Genomic DNA, 15,157 nt, shown 5'->3' with positions numbered 1-15,157 from the left:
GTCACATGAACCAAGTCAGTAGAGGAAGCAAACCAGAGAATCCTCAACCAGTGAAACAAAAACTCCTCTCAATCCAATAGGACAGGGGGATGGAGGGTGGGACGCAAGAAGGTGGCGAGATGAAGACAACTAACATGGAATGTTATGGTAGGTACATAACTTCTTCATGTTAAGTTGTCTATCTTGCCTTTGTTCTTGCTGGTTGGGATAGCGTCCCTAGCACCTACAATCCTGGGCGGCTCATTGGAACGGACTCTTCAGAACAGTGGAACCAAAGTCAGCTCTGCTCCTGGAGACCATATCTAGTTTGTAATGAGAAATAAAAGTATGAGGATTTGTCCATGTGGCAGCTGCACAAATAGAATCCATGGGCAACCTAGATTGGAAGGCTACAGAGGTGGCCAAAGCCCTAGTAGAATGACCTTTTGGTTTGATAGGCAAGTCTTTGTTTCTCAATTGATAAATGAAGGTAATAATGTGAGATAAACACCTGGATAAGGTCACTTTGGAAACTAGACCACCTTGTTTGCCTAGGGCATAGGAAAGGAATAGTTGGTCCGACTTCCTTGTATCCTTGGTCCTATGCAAGTTAAAATGCAATTGTCTATGAACGTCCAATTGGTGTAATTTGTATTCTGCCTTGTTGGTGTGGTTAGGGAAAAACACAGGAAGATCTATAGATTGATTCAAATTATTTTCTGAGCAGACTTTCAGAAGGAAAGATAGATTAGTCCACAGAGCAACCCTACCTTATGAAAAACCAAGTATGGAGGACGAACACATAGTGCCTGAAGTTTAGAGTCGCGTCTGGCTGATGTAATAGCCACCAGAAAGAGTGTTTTTCAAGATAGGAATTTAATTGAGCAGGACGCTGCAGGTTCAAAAGGGGGCATAATTAAAGTGGTTAGTACCAAATTAAAGTCCCATGGAGGAGGGGGATCTCTCACTGGAGGTCTAAGGAGAAAAGTCCCTCTTAGAAAGGCTTTACAGAGCTTATGAGACATAATATTTGAATTAGACAACCCAACATGAAAGTTAGAAATGGCCGCCAACTGAACCCTGATTGTAGCAGAAGCGGACCCAGAATGAAAGAGTTGTGCTAGGAACTCCAAAATTTTGTGGACTGGGGCTGAAAAGAGATCCATGTTCCTAGCCTTTGCCCAACAAGAAAAACATTTCTATTTACTAGCATAAGTTTTTCTAGTCGTGGACTTGAGAGGACACAATAATTTCACGCACGGCCGGGGAAATGCTGGGAAGCCTGGCTAGGGTTGGAATTGGAGCAGAATCAGCAGGTCTGGAATGGGATCCAGAGTGCAGGGCTGCTCGAGAAGGTAATGATGCAGGAATGGAAACCATATCTGTTGAGGCCAGTAGGGGGCAATGAGGATCATTTTGCAACCCAACGATATAGCTTTCTGTTTGAGCTTCGGTATCAGGGGGAATGGGGGGAAGGCATAATGGAGTCCCTGAGGCCAATCGTGGACTACAGCATCTCTGGGAGAGTGACCTGGAAGTGGAAGAATGGAGAAGTAGTTGCTGCACTTGCTGTTGAAGCGGGTGGCAAAAAGATCGCAGCAAGGTTGTCCCCATTTGCGGAAGATCAGATCTGCAACTACCTGATTCAGAGACCACTAGTGAGGCATGAGAATAGCTCTGCTGAGCCTGTTTGCTATGATGTTGGACCTCCCAGGGATGTGCATTGCAATCAGAAATCGTTGGGAAGAAATCTCCCACTGCCAGAGTCTGAGTGCTTCTTGACATAGGTGATAGGACCTGGTTCCGCCCTGCTTGTTGATGTACCACACCACTGACGTGTTGTCCATTTGAATTGCAATGGTCCCAGAAGGGAGAGAGTCCTGAAGAGCTTGCAACGCTAGGAGCACGGCTCTCATTTCTAGGACGTTTATATGCAGATGGTACTCATGAGACTGACAAGTGCCTTGGACTGTCCTGCCCTGATAATGCCCCCCCACCCTAGCAGGGAGGCGTCTGTGGTCACTGTAGCCACCGGAGGGGGCTGAATGAAGGGTCTGCCCTGAGACACTAGTGGGGAGACCATCCACCAGGAAAGGTGCCTTTTGCATGCTTCTGTAATCATGATCATGTGAGACATGGGCAGCTGTTGTTAAGACCATTGTGTGAACAGAAGCTACTGAAGGATTCTCATGTGAAAGCGGGCAAGAGCGATTAGAAGAATTGCCGCTGCCATGGAACCCAGAGTTTGAAGGATGAACCTGATTTGGATCCTTTTGCTCTGCATTAGAATTTGAACTTGCTGGCGAAATGTAAACACCCTGTCTGGTGGCAGCTTTGCGGACATGTTCCTTGTGTCTAAGTCTATATAGGTAATAGATTGACAGGGCAACAAGGCAGATTTTTCGAAGTTTATTGTGATGCCTAGCTGGGAGCAGATTGTAATTGTGTAGTTCTTGGCTTGGAGAAGTTGATGCCTGGTAGTAGCAGTGAGGAGCCTAGATACGGAAACACCTGGAATCCTCGACGTCTCAGGTGAGCCGTGACCACTGCCATACACTTGAACACCCTGGGGGCTCTGGTGAGACCAAAGGGCAGAGCTCTGAACTGGTAATGACTGGCTACCAGCCGGAAGCGAAGGAATCTCCTGGAACGCCTGTCCATTTTGATGTGATAGTATGCTTCCTGAAGATCTATGGAGCACATCCAATTGTCCTGACCTGTAGAGTGACCATCCAAAACTTTCTTCTTTGAACAGACTTGTTCAGTCTGCTGAGATCCAGAATCGGTCTCCAGTCCCCTGTCTTTTTTGGTACCAAAAATTTTTATTTTATTTTATTTATTTATTTTACATTTGTTGACCGGGCTAGTCTGGCTGGATACATGTCCATTTTCAGCAGAGGCCCGAGGAGAAAAGCTCCACTAAATACTAAGTACATTACATAGAAGAAACATTATTCTTAAGAAATAGCAAAAATTGGAAGTCAAAAAATACATATAGAGGGAAAGATAAATTTTAAAGAGAAACAAGTTTACCATATGCAGTTCATTTACTGTATGCAGTTCATTACATATTAGCATTACATATTAGTAATTACTTAGTAATTATACATAAATTATGCATAGTTAGATTAGAACATTTAATAGAAGGAAAATGAGACAGATAGAGATAAGAAGTGTGAAAGAAAAGGTTAGTCAGGTGTACTGCAGGAACAAAGCCAATGGTTTAGGTAGTAGAGTTTGATTTTCTGTTTGAATTGAGGCAGGGATGTAGTCAAGGTTATGTCACTAGGTAAGAGATTCCAACTTCTTCCTATAGTGTTAGTGAATAGAGAACCACCTGCTGTATTGTTTACCTTTATAGATTTTGTCATGAGTTTACTAGAGGAGCGAAGTGAGTTGAGATTGTTGTAAGGGATTAGAAGTTGAGAGAGTATAGGGTGTTGTCAGGAAGGTGTAATATGTTGTGGGCTATAGTGAGTTGAGGGATTAATAGGTAGTTTTGAAATTCGAGCCAGCCAAGTTGTTTTAGGTTTGTACAATGGTGGGTCCTAAAGGGGTTACCAGTGGCGAAGCAGGCTATGTTATTATAGCAAGTTGCAAGTTTATTGAGATTGTTTTCTTAAGGTTTGTATAAATGGGGAAGCGTATAGGAGAGTAGATAGGAGATGAGATTGTGCAATTTTGGTTCTAGTTGCTGGGGTTAGAAAAGGTTTGATCGATAAAGAGATCCAATTTTCCTGTTAACAATCTTTATGGTGTTGTTAATGTGCTGATCGAAGGAAAGATTATTGTCAATGGTTATCCCTAAGAGTTTAGTGGTAGGTTCAGGTGAGATGATGGTGCCATTATTGGAAGAAATGGTAAAGTTTAAAGGAGGGACCGAGTGGTGGGGAGAAGAGGAGGAGTTTAGTTTTTTTGGCATTGAGTAGTAGAAACCGTCTAGAAAACCAATTTTCTACTGTGTTAAAGGTCTTTTGGGTCAATGAGGTCAGTTCAGTAGAGGAAGGGCTGTGCAGATAAGGGTAGAATCATCTGCATATTGTATGCAGGTAGCTTGTGGGATAGCAGTCTGAAGGTCGTTAATAAAGAGGAGAACAGAGTGGACCCAGAATGGAGCCCTGGGGAACTCCGATGGAAATAGGCAAGAGTGAAGAGATATGGTTTTCCCATATTACTGCTTGTTGTCTGTTGCTAAGATAGGATTTAAACCAATTAGTTGCTAGTTTATCACAAGGGAGAGATTCAAGGATGTGAATTAAGAGTGAGTGGTTGACCATGTCGTAAGCTTTAGTCAGCTCAATGAAAAGAGCGGAAGAGAGAGTGTTGTTGTTTCGATTTTTGTTGATAGTATCTACAAAGGATAGAAGGGCAGAGGTGGTACTATGGTGGGGTCTGAAACCATGCTGGCAGTTTGCTATTATGCTGTGAAGAGAGATAGTGTACAAGTTGTTGATGAATACATTTTCCATGATCTTTGCTAGGGGTGAGAGAAGGGCAATTGGTCTAAAGTTGGAAAGGTCAAGGGAGTTACCTCCTTTATGCAGTGGGATAATATAGGATACTTTCCAGATATCAGGGATGGTTCCTTCTTGGATAGTTCTGTTGATAAGTATGGATATAGGATATGCAATTTCTTTGGCAGCTTTCTGAAGGAACAGAGCAGAGGGCTTGTCAGCAGAAGGGGTACAGGCTTTCAGTTTGTGTATGAGTTTAAAGATGAAAGAGGTAGATATAGGTTTTAGAGAGAAATTGAAAGAGGAGGTAGTTATGGTAGTTGGTGTATGAGAGTTGTTAGGGTTCATTTGTTTGGCTAAGGATTGAATAGTTTCAGAGAAAAAAGAGTTGAAGACATTAGCAGTCTGGAGAGGGGTTTCTGGGTCAGCATTTAGAGGGAAGGAGTTTTAGCAGTCCCTGGGGAGAGAAGTCTATTTACTGAGGACCAGAACTGTTTGGAGTTGTTAATATGAGTTTCCTGAAGTTTACAGTAGAAGTTTTTCTTGTCAGAGATTATTGATTTTTTAAGGTTTCTAAGCTGGCGGAAGTTAACTAAATCAGGGTTTTGTCTATCACATCTCCATTTTGACCAAGCTTTATTTCTAGCAAGCATAAGTTTTTTAGTATTGGAGGTTAGCCAAGGGGCAGGTTTGGTCTTAATTCTAATAGAGCACTCAGGAGCATGTGTATCAAGTATGGATAAGAAAGTAGTATTAAAAAATAATACTGCTTCCTCCAAGGGAAGTGATTTTAAACAATTCCATTTACATGCTCTCAGATCAGCTTTAAAGAGGTCTATGTTAAAATGCTTTTGAGATCGAATTAGTCTTGTGTTTGGGAGGTTAACATATCCTGATTTTAGTCTAGTAATGTAGGTTAGGGAGTGGTCGCTGATGTCATCTGGCAAAGTACCTACTTTATATTGTTTGTTATCTTTATTTGTAAGTATCCAGTCTAGTATACTCTCTTTCTTACTGGGCTTATTGACTCTTGTAGTTGAGGTAATAGTTTGTGAGAAACCATGTAGGTTAATATGAGAGGAGGGATTGTCATTATTAATAGAGTTCCAGTCTATGTTAACATCGCCAAGAATTATGGTTTCTTGGGGTAGGTGGTAGAAACCCAACTTAGAAAGTCTTCTAATATAGGGATGTTATTACCTGGGGGAAGATACAAACAAATAATATAAATAGATTTTTTGGTATTGAGTTGGAGTTTAATAATGATAGCTTCTGTTTTGCTATTTTGGTTTGGATATGCTGGTTGAGTAGTGATGTTAAGTTGATTTTTGAAAAGTATTGCTACTCCACCACCCTTGCGTTTTAAGCGGTCTTGTCTTACTATGTTATAACCTTGAGGAATAATCTCTGAGTCTTTAGTGCCTGTGTTTAGCCAGGTTTCAGAGAGGCAGAGAATGTCAAATGAGTGGGTATCTAAGAGGGCATGGATGAAGGGTATTTTCTTATTTATGCTTTGGATGTTAAGGTGCCCTATAAGGAAGTTGTTATTGAGGTTAGGTGAGTGGTTATGGGGAGGTGGTGAGTTAGGGCCAGGGTTTGGGTGGATGTCTCCATCTTGTAGGGTAGGATTAACTAGTTTAGTTAAGTAGTTCCTCTTTTGACTTGTTAGGGTTTTGGTTATTGCGTTAGATCGTATGGGGTAGGTAAGGTGATGTTGCCTGTGGTATTTAGGTAGATGATAGCTAGGGGTGGAATTAACATTAGGGTAAGGCGTGAAAGAGAGTATAGTAGAAGTGTGTGTTTGTGAGGAGATAAGATAGTTGTTAAGTGAAATTTCAAAAAAGGTGAAATGGTACAATGAGATAAGGGTAGTTATGATTAAGACTGATAGTAAGGGCATAGTTTGTGTGAAGGGAGTCATGATTTAGAATTTGAGAAGAGAGGAAGTAGAGAGGAAAGTATAAGGGGAGAGATATGAGGGTAGAAAGAAATAGGGGGGGTAGTAAACTTAGATTAAAGTAGATGGTATGTAGGAATAGGTTCTATAGGGCATAGAAAGGAGGCTAGAAAGAAAAGAGGATGTATAAGGAGAAGTGTAGGTAATGAAGAGAGGTATAGTACTAGTAAGGTCTTAGGGCTAAGAAAGAGAGGGGCGGAGTGTATGGGGTGTGTAGAGGCTAGACAACAATTTGGCGGGAAGGAGAGGAATAGGCCAGGAGGGATAGGGGTGTGGTTAAGGAGCTATAAGAGTAGGACCCTGGGGTGGGTGGGAATTGGGGTAGGGTGGGAGCGGAGTGAGCCAGAGGGCGGAGCAGGTAGAAAAAGAAGAGAGGTAGAGTGGAAAACAATCAGTAAGATGCTGATAGGACAGGTAAGTAATCCGAGGACATAGAGGATTGCTAGGAGAGTGAGGACTAAGTTGGGCAAGGCTGAGACAGGCAGAGAAAGGAAAAGGGTGGAGAACACAAAAGGGTAGCAGAATAGAGGGAAATATAGGACTTAGTATGTGGAAAAAGTCTGCAAGGATAAGCAATTGAGGTAGTAGGGAGCCACCTAGTGGACTCAGCAGGTAATTGCTACCAGGGCTATTTACTGGGCTAGTGGACGTGGAGAGAGTCAGAGAGCTGTAGTTACTAATGGTAGCTGGGAAGGGAGAAGCTAAGGTTGGCTGCTGGCAGAACTTGCTTAGAGATTAACAATAGCTGAGGGTTACAAAAGCTTGCACAATGTTGAGAAACCTTGAAGAGTTGAAGGACATACTTTCTTGCGTCTTTGTGGGAAGAGGCGTTTTCCAAAAATGTTAAGATTTGGTCCCTAGGTAGGGTAGGTGGCGAGAGACTTAGGTAGGGTACTCAATCCCAGACCTACAGGTGGGCACTAGGCAGAAGAGCTGAGAAATGGAAGGGAGAAGAAAGAGGGTTATAATACAGAGCAATGAAAACTGTACAATAAGCAAGTAAAATACACAAAGATAACAACAAACTTTAAATCATTCAGCCAAGAGACAATTATTCTGTAGTAATCAGTGCAGGATAACACAAATACAACTATATTCCTGTAGTGAAATCAGTGGACAGATCTACAGGAGCTACAGATGTCATTCTCCGCTACTTGCTATAGAATACACAGGCGGGAGTACTAATACAAACCCAGATAGAGTTTAATAGATCCACTAACCAGGTATTCAGTAATGGTGGACCATGTAAGTTGATGAAGAAACACTGTTGAGGGTGGACAAACCAAGGCCGATTAAATACCATAAGCTGGGAGAGTATCTGAGTGAGAATTGAGTAGGGGAGGAAGGAGCAGAGCCTCCTAGGCCTTGGACTTGAGTTAGAATTCTAGTTCAGGCAGAGGAAAGTGTGCTACACCCGCCTAAATTATGCGCGGGGAAGCACGAGTTAGTTAAGTAAGGGTAGGTGAGGAGTTTTGAAAGGAAACACTATGTACTATTTCGGTAGGGAATAAGGACATTATAATCTGTTAATTCTAAAAAGCTAGGCTCATATAAAAATATGTTAGGCACTCAGGTGGGCTAGAGAGAGTAGTTAAGGCGAGTCAAACAGATGGAGTACTGTTTTCCCCACGTGCTACAGATGGTGGGAGTATTGGAGGGCTTAAGAAGGTAAGGCACTGGGAGAAAACACGCTAGGAACCTAGCGCGCGAAGTAAAGAGAAGAGAGTAAATGAGATAGGTACCCTCAAGCTAGCATGTCGGGGAATAGTAAACGAACATGCAGCTATCCTAATAAGAATCAGTCACACTCAAAGCTAGCGTGTCAGGCCGTTTAAAATGAACACGCAACTTGCTCAGAGAAAAAGAACCTTGAGTAAGTTCTGGATCCATGTTGGTCTGCCGGGACTTCCTGGATGACTTTTTTTTTTTAGCAGTTTTGAAACTTCTATGACTGCTTGTTCCCTCAGATTGGATGGAACATCTGGAAGGGATTTGCTTGAAGGTAACGGGGGGCTGAGAGAAGGGGCTTTTGTAACCTCCGGATATAACTGACCGTACCCATTTGTCTTGCGTTACATTTTGCCAGGCTTTTGGGTACAGAGAAAGTCTTCCCCCGACTGCCTCCAGAGGCGGGCAGTCGGGCAACCCTTCAGGGATGTTGAAAGGGCTTCTCAGAGAAAGATTCTCTGTTGCCCTGATTCTGCGGACCCCCTCTGCCATGAGGGCAGTATCTGTTGTTATTTCCCCCTCTGCCCCTGGAGAAAAAAAATCGCTACGTGTGCCAGGCGAGGCTCCCTGGGATTTTTGGAACCACATTTTACCACTCTTCTGACCCTTGGGGTATGGTCTGGAAGGAGTGAAAAAACAGACTCTCACAGCAGAGAGAGTCTTGCCTTCTTGCTCACACCTAGTCAAAGTGTCTTTCACCTGTGGTCCAAAAAGAAAGGAACCATCAAAGGGGGTGTTGGTGAATGACGCTCTAAAGGGTTCCGCAAAATTACACAGCCGAATCCAGGCGTGTCTCCTCAGGGCCACACCCGTACCTGCGGCTCTACTCACACCATCGGCTGCATAGGAAATGAGCCTCATGGAGGAGTTGACTACAGAATTAAGGGTAGAATTAATTTAGCTTGAGCCCCCTCAGCTGATGGATCTTGAAGGGTATCTCACAGCTCTTTAAGGCGATCCCTCTGAAGCCGGGTAAAATTGCATAAGTAGTTCAGTGACCTCATAGAAAAGGTTGCTGAAGCAAACATTCGCTTCCCATATCTGTCCATGGCCCTAGACGCCTTGTTAGGAGGATGGACAGACGAATAAGTTTCCACTAACTCCTTTTTCGTGGCTGCTGCTACCACCATGGCATCAACAGGAACACCTTTCGAAAGGAATTGCTTGTCCTGGGGTGCTGTAATGAATTTACCAGGTCTCCTCAGAGTTGGTTCCACTGTATCCGGAGCTGACCAAGCCGTTTGAGCCACCACTGAAATAAGTGGATCGAAAGGTGGAGAAACCCAGGAGATGGAAGATCGGGAACCGAATGCATCCAGGAATACAAACTCATTCTCAGGAGGGGCTAGGGGATTCCAGTTCCCCCTCTGCTTAAGCATTTAGAGGATGTCCGAAAAGGAAGCATCTTCAAAGGGGGATCTCGGGGACCCTTCCGAGCCATATAAGTCTGTATCAGAAGTGACAGACTCAGGGGAGTCAATGTGCTTCCTCTTGCACTTCTTCTTATGAGGGGGCTCCTCTGAATGGTCAGGGGAGGCCTCGGAAGAAGAGGAAACACCCAATGGGGTGTCCTGGAGCACCGGTTCCCCATACTTGGGGTCTGGAGAAGGAGCAGAGGTTGGCACAGGCACTACAGGGGATGGAGCCGATAGTGGAGCTGACTTAGTGGTCAGCACACTCCTCATGACATCGAAGGCATCCCTGCCACGATGCAGAGAAGGCTCCGGTTCCGAGGAAATCGGAATCCTTCTCCGCACCAAGGGAGACGGCTCTGAGGCCGACGTAGGAGCCCTGCGCCGAAGCTCCGAGAGGGAGAATGGGGTCGGACAAGTGTCTGATGCCACTCGCCCCCTCTGAGCCGACGAGGGATCCCTGGCACCCAGATCCCTCAATGGACGGCACCATCGAGGGAATCGGAGCAGACGACGGAACCGACGGAGAAAGTTATCAGAGACGACGGTTCCACTACTCGAACCCCAACGAACTCCGGCTCCGAGCTCAATGGAGTCTGAGGAGGAACATCGATAGAAGTGGATGGAGCAGACACCTGTTGAGGAGGGCTGGACAATATCTTGGCAAGTGCCTGCGACTTAAGAAACCTACTGACCACTCTCTCCAAGTCATGATCCGAGAGCCTAGATCATCGAGAGGAGTGAGATGATCTGTGACTGCGCTCACTCTGAAGCAGGGGAGACCGAGGAGCCGAATTAATCGATTCCAGAAAGGGTGACCTCAGCCTCTTGTGGCTCCACAACGGCTCCGAAGTTTCTGATGGAGCCAACGGGGAGACAGTCTTATCGGTTCCAGCCGGAACCGAAGTAGCAGGTATAGTCTGAACCAAAGACGGCTCCACACTTGGAGCTGACGATTTGGACGATTTTGGGGATTTCACAGGCTGAGTCTTGGCCGGTGAATCCTGGGGCTTTAAAAGGCAGAACTCTTGGACTAAATGCATGGCAGATAGAATAAGAGTCCTGCAGGTGCACAGTGCCTAAGCAATAGATGCAAGAAGTGTGCCCATCTGTCAGAGACATTTTCTGACAGCATGAGTCACACTTCTTGAACCCAAACACCTTGGATTCTTTAGACATCCTGAAACCAAAAAGACAACAATAACTAATAACCAATATAACAGTCTACAGAAAAAAAAAACACAGACAGTACAGTATAATACAGACTAAAGTTTTTTTTTTTTTTTTTTTTTTGTCTTTTAGGAAGCCTCTAACTCAATAATAAATAAAGTCAATACAAGCCTGAGCCAGAAAAATGACACCTCGCAGCTGAAGCTGCAAACGAGATCTGGGTAGCTAGCGCTAGGCATCATGGGATAAGGGGTAGCCTCGAGCCAGTAAAAAGCTCTCGAGCTATAGAAGATGGCCGAGTCGGAGCCGAGGATCAGCTCCGATCCCAACCAGCAAGAACGAAGGCGAGAGACAACTTATCATATTTTTACTTCTGTTTTTTTTTTTACAATACCCATATTTAATTATAGGTTTATAGGTAGGTAGGTACTAGGCTATCTGCCCGAGGGCATTTATAAGCCTAGCCAGAGTGTGTCGGCTTTTGCCACCCCCCACTGATTAATTAACTGATCCTCTGTCAAGCAGAGCCAATGAAGTGATCCCAGGGGTGTATTTTCCGTTACCCATCCACTCATCAAAGTTTCTCTTGAAGAGTGTTAGTGAGGGGCTGTGCTTAATGTAGTTTGGAATTTTGTTCCAAAGCACGAGGAGTCTATGACAGGAATCTATCCCTCCAGCATGTTCTATTTATTGTTGTGGCGAGGTTTAGCTCAGTAGAGCGCGTGGCTCGCAGTGACTTGGATTTCTTTAGGTGGAGCATGTCCATCAATTCTGAATTGGACATGGCTTTGTAAGTCAGGCAGAGATCACCTCTGAGTAAGCGATATGCTACTGAATACAGCCAGAGTTTTTTCAGTCATGCTACATAGGACATATGTTTGAGGCCAGTAATCCTCTTGGTGAGGTACTTTTGTGTCTCTCCAGCTGTTGGAAGTGTCTTGTGAGGTACATCCCAAATGGGGCATTGTACTCTGATGGGTTGGATGAGTGACGTGTAGAGGGGCACTATAACCTCTATTTCTAGATGCGAACCCTTTAGTAATTAGATGGGCCACACAGAAGGATTTCCTAACTACTTTGGCAATATGATTGTCAAAGGAGAGATTACTATCTACCTGGGTCCCCAGATCTCTTATTACCTCTTCTGTATTAAGGGGGCTACCACCTATGTGGTAATTCGTAGGTGTTTTTCCCAGACTGGATGTATTTTTTGGCATTTAGCTTGGCGTCTCAGTAAGGCCCTTTTGGAGGATGTCCGTGTCAGAAGGAGAGTCAATTATGGCTCCCAGTTTGCAGTTATCGGCGAACTTGGTTAGCCATAATCCTCCTGTGTTTGCCTGTACTTCTGAGACGTATATGCCGAACAGTAGGGGTCCCAGGACCGAGCCTTGCGGGACACCACTTGTGATTTGTTTAGAGTCAGACCTGGAGCCCGCTATTCTTAGCGTGTGAGTTCTGTCTAAGGCAGTTGGCAACCCATCTCGTGACGTAGGGGTTTATGTTCAGGCCGGTGAGTTTTTCTGTAATACCCGAGTGGGGAATGATGTCGAAAGCCTTGGCGATGTCAAGGTAGGCTGTGTGAACAACCTTTCCCTCATCTATGACCTTGGTGACTGTCTCGAAGAAGTCATCCAGGTTTAGTAGGCATGATCTACCCTTAAAACCAAACTGGTCGGGTCAAGTGTTTGGAGGTTCCCAATGTCTTTGTTAATGAGCTCCATAGACTTGCAGACCAGGCTAATCGGGCTTATGGGGTGATAGTTACCAGGGTCAGTTGTGGCCCCTCCTCTGTGGAGTGGAATAACTGTTGCTGTGCACCATTCTATGGGCACATAGCCTGTGGAGAGGCTGAGGTTGAAAAAGAAGTTATGTACTCACCATAACGTTCCATCTGAGTAGGTAACTTCATTTGTCAGCAACCTGTGGGTATCGGATCCGAGCCGGCAGCTTTCCAAGCTAAAGATCCGAGCTCTCAGCTCCTCCCCTTACCCATAATACCCTGCTACCTCCCTCCAGTCCTCAGAACGAGTTTGCCAAATTATCCACCAAAAACAGTCAAACATACTCGAAAGAGAAACACTAACCTGATGCGTGACAGAAGGAAAACATTCCGTCATGAATATGACCACGAAACAGGCTAGGGGGAAGGAGGGGGGGGGGGGGTCGGTTGTTGACAAATGAAGTTACCTACTCAGATGGAACGTTATGGTGAGTACATAACTTCTTTATCTGAAGTAGTTAACTTCATTTGATCAGCAACCTGTGGGACAGAGTCCCCAGCTACCAAAAACCTGGGAGGTCCTCAAGGAAGGATATTCCGGAGCACTGCAGAGCCAAAGGCTGCCCTACCTCTGGGTATCAGATCCAGCTTATAATGACAAATGAAGGTATGAGAAGAGGCCCAAGTAGCCGCTGAACAGATGTCATCTAAGGGAACTCTTGAGCAAAATGCTGCAGAGGTAGCCATAGAACGGGTAGAGTGAGCATGAACCCCCAAGGGTTCTGGCCGACCGGAAGCTGTATATGCGTGTAAGATGCAGTGGGATATCCATCTAGCTAAGGTAACTTTCGTAATAGGCTTGCCTAAGGATGGCTTAGCGAAAGACACAAAAAGCTGCTCCGATTTGCGAGAAGCAGCTGTCCTGTGCAAGTAAAATTGCAATTGTCTATGCAAGTAAAATTGCAATTGTCTATGCACATCCAACAAGTGCAGTCTGTATTCCCCTTTGTTCTGAAAGTTGGGGAAGAAAACAGGCAAATTGATGGTTTGATTGATATTGGTCTCGGAGGCTACCTTAGGCAAGAATGAAGGATTAGTCCTGAGAGATACTCTGTCCTTATGGAAGACCAGGTATGGGGGTTTTGTACAAAGGGCTTGAAGTTCAAATACCCTTCCGGCCGAAGTAATTGCAATCAGGAAGGCAGTTTTCCAAGATAAGAATTTTAAATCAACGGAAGATGCAGGTTCAAAGGGTGGACCAGCGCCTGAAGAACTAAGGTTAAGTCCCATGGAGGAACCGCATTCTTGACCGGAGGTCTTAACAGAAAAGTGCCTTTCAAAAAGGTCTTGCATATCTTAGTGGAAGCTAAGGGACCAAGGTTGTCCCTGATGTGGGAATGAGAAACAGCAGCCATCTGAACCTTGAAAGTAGAAGCACTGGCCCCTTGGCGGAAAATGTGGGACAGAAATTCAAGAACTGTTGGAATGGGAGCCGTAAAAGGGTCCAAATCCCTATGTTTGGCCCAGATGGAAAAACGCTTCCATTTACTCTTGTAGATCTTCCTGGTAGAAGGTTTATGTGCCGCTACCAGAATAGATTTTACGGAAGACGAGATACTGGGAGTCCTAGCCACTAGTGGAACTGGATCAACCAAGCCGTGAGCTTGAGGTCATCCAGGTTCGGAGTTTGCAATCTCGCAGGATGAAAGATCAAATTCGGAATGGGATCCAAGGAGGGGCTATGATGAGAGACCGCAGGTACGGGAACCAAATCTGGCGAGGCGAGAATGGGGCTATGAGGATTATCTTGCTCCCCAACTGATAAGCTTTCTGCAGAAATTTCGTCATTAGCGGAAGAGGAGGATAAGCATAGAGAAAACCGGGCGGCCAAGCATGAACCAGAGCGTTTCTGGGACTTTCCCCCGGTGGGGGAATTAGAGTTAAAAATTAGCCGCATTTTGCGTTTGAAGGAGACGTGAAGAGATCGCAGCAAGGCTGACCCCCATCTGAGGAAGATCTGTTTCGCTACTAAGGGGTTTAGAGACCACTCGTAAGGTGTGAGGATAGAACGACTCAGCTTGTCTGCTAGAATGATGGAACGACCCAGAATGTGCGTTGCTATCAGAAAGCGGTTGGTGGAAATCGCCCATTCCCAAACTCTCAAAGCCTCTCGACAAAGAGGGTAAGACCTGGTTTCTCCCTGTTTGTTGATGTACCAGACTACCGCCATGTTGTCTGTCTGAATTGCAATAGTCCCCGGAGGAAGAAGGTCTTGAAGGGCTTGCAACGCTAAAAGCACCGCCCTCATCTCAGGAACATTGATATGCAGAACGGTCTCTACAGGGGTCCACGTGACTTGGATGGTTCTGCCCATGCAATGGCCCCCCACCCCCCCACCTGAGGCGAGAAGCATCCGTGCTCATTGTGGTTTGGGGTTGAGGCATCACAAACGGTCTCCCTTCCTGAAGCTCTCGGGAATGGAGCCACCAAAGAAGGGAGTTCCTGCAAACCCTGCTTAGGGGAATCGGTGAATCCAATGGGTGAAGGAGTAGGGACCACTGGACCTGAAGGGTCCATTGAAGGACTCATGTGCAACCAAGCAAGAGGTGAAAGGCTGATGGCTGCCGACATGGATCCTAGGGCTCTCAGGACCAATTCTGCGGGTCGGGCTGGGGACTGCAGAAACGCTATTACATGGAGTAACAAAGTGCGAAACCTGTCCACTGTCAGAAAGGCC

The 15,157-nt window shown here is 45.3% G+C and overlaps 1 protein-coding gene across 1 annotated transcript in view; it reads right to left on the bottom strand.

Annotated features, from left to right (window-relative positions):
- Positions 1-15,157, bottom strand: part of RTKN2 (rhotekin 2) — a 746,431-nt gene that overhangs the window by 174,075 nt on the left and 557,199 nt on the right. The window lies entirely within an intron of this gene.

This window comes from Protopterus annectens, chromosome 14.part0, assembly GCF_019279795.1.
Source record: "Protopterus annectens isolate FY-2018-M chromosome 14.part0, PAN1.0, whole genome shotgun sequence".
Taxonomy (NCBI): domain Eukaryota; kingdom Metazoa; phylum Chordata; order Ceratodontiformes; family Protopteridae; genus Protopterus; species Protopterus annectens.
Note: the sequence above shows the minus strand (reverse complement) of the source record. Positions and strands in the feature narration are given on the sequence as shown.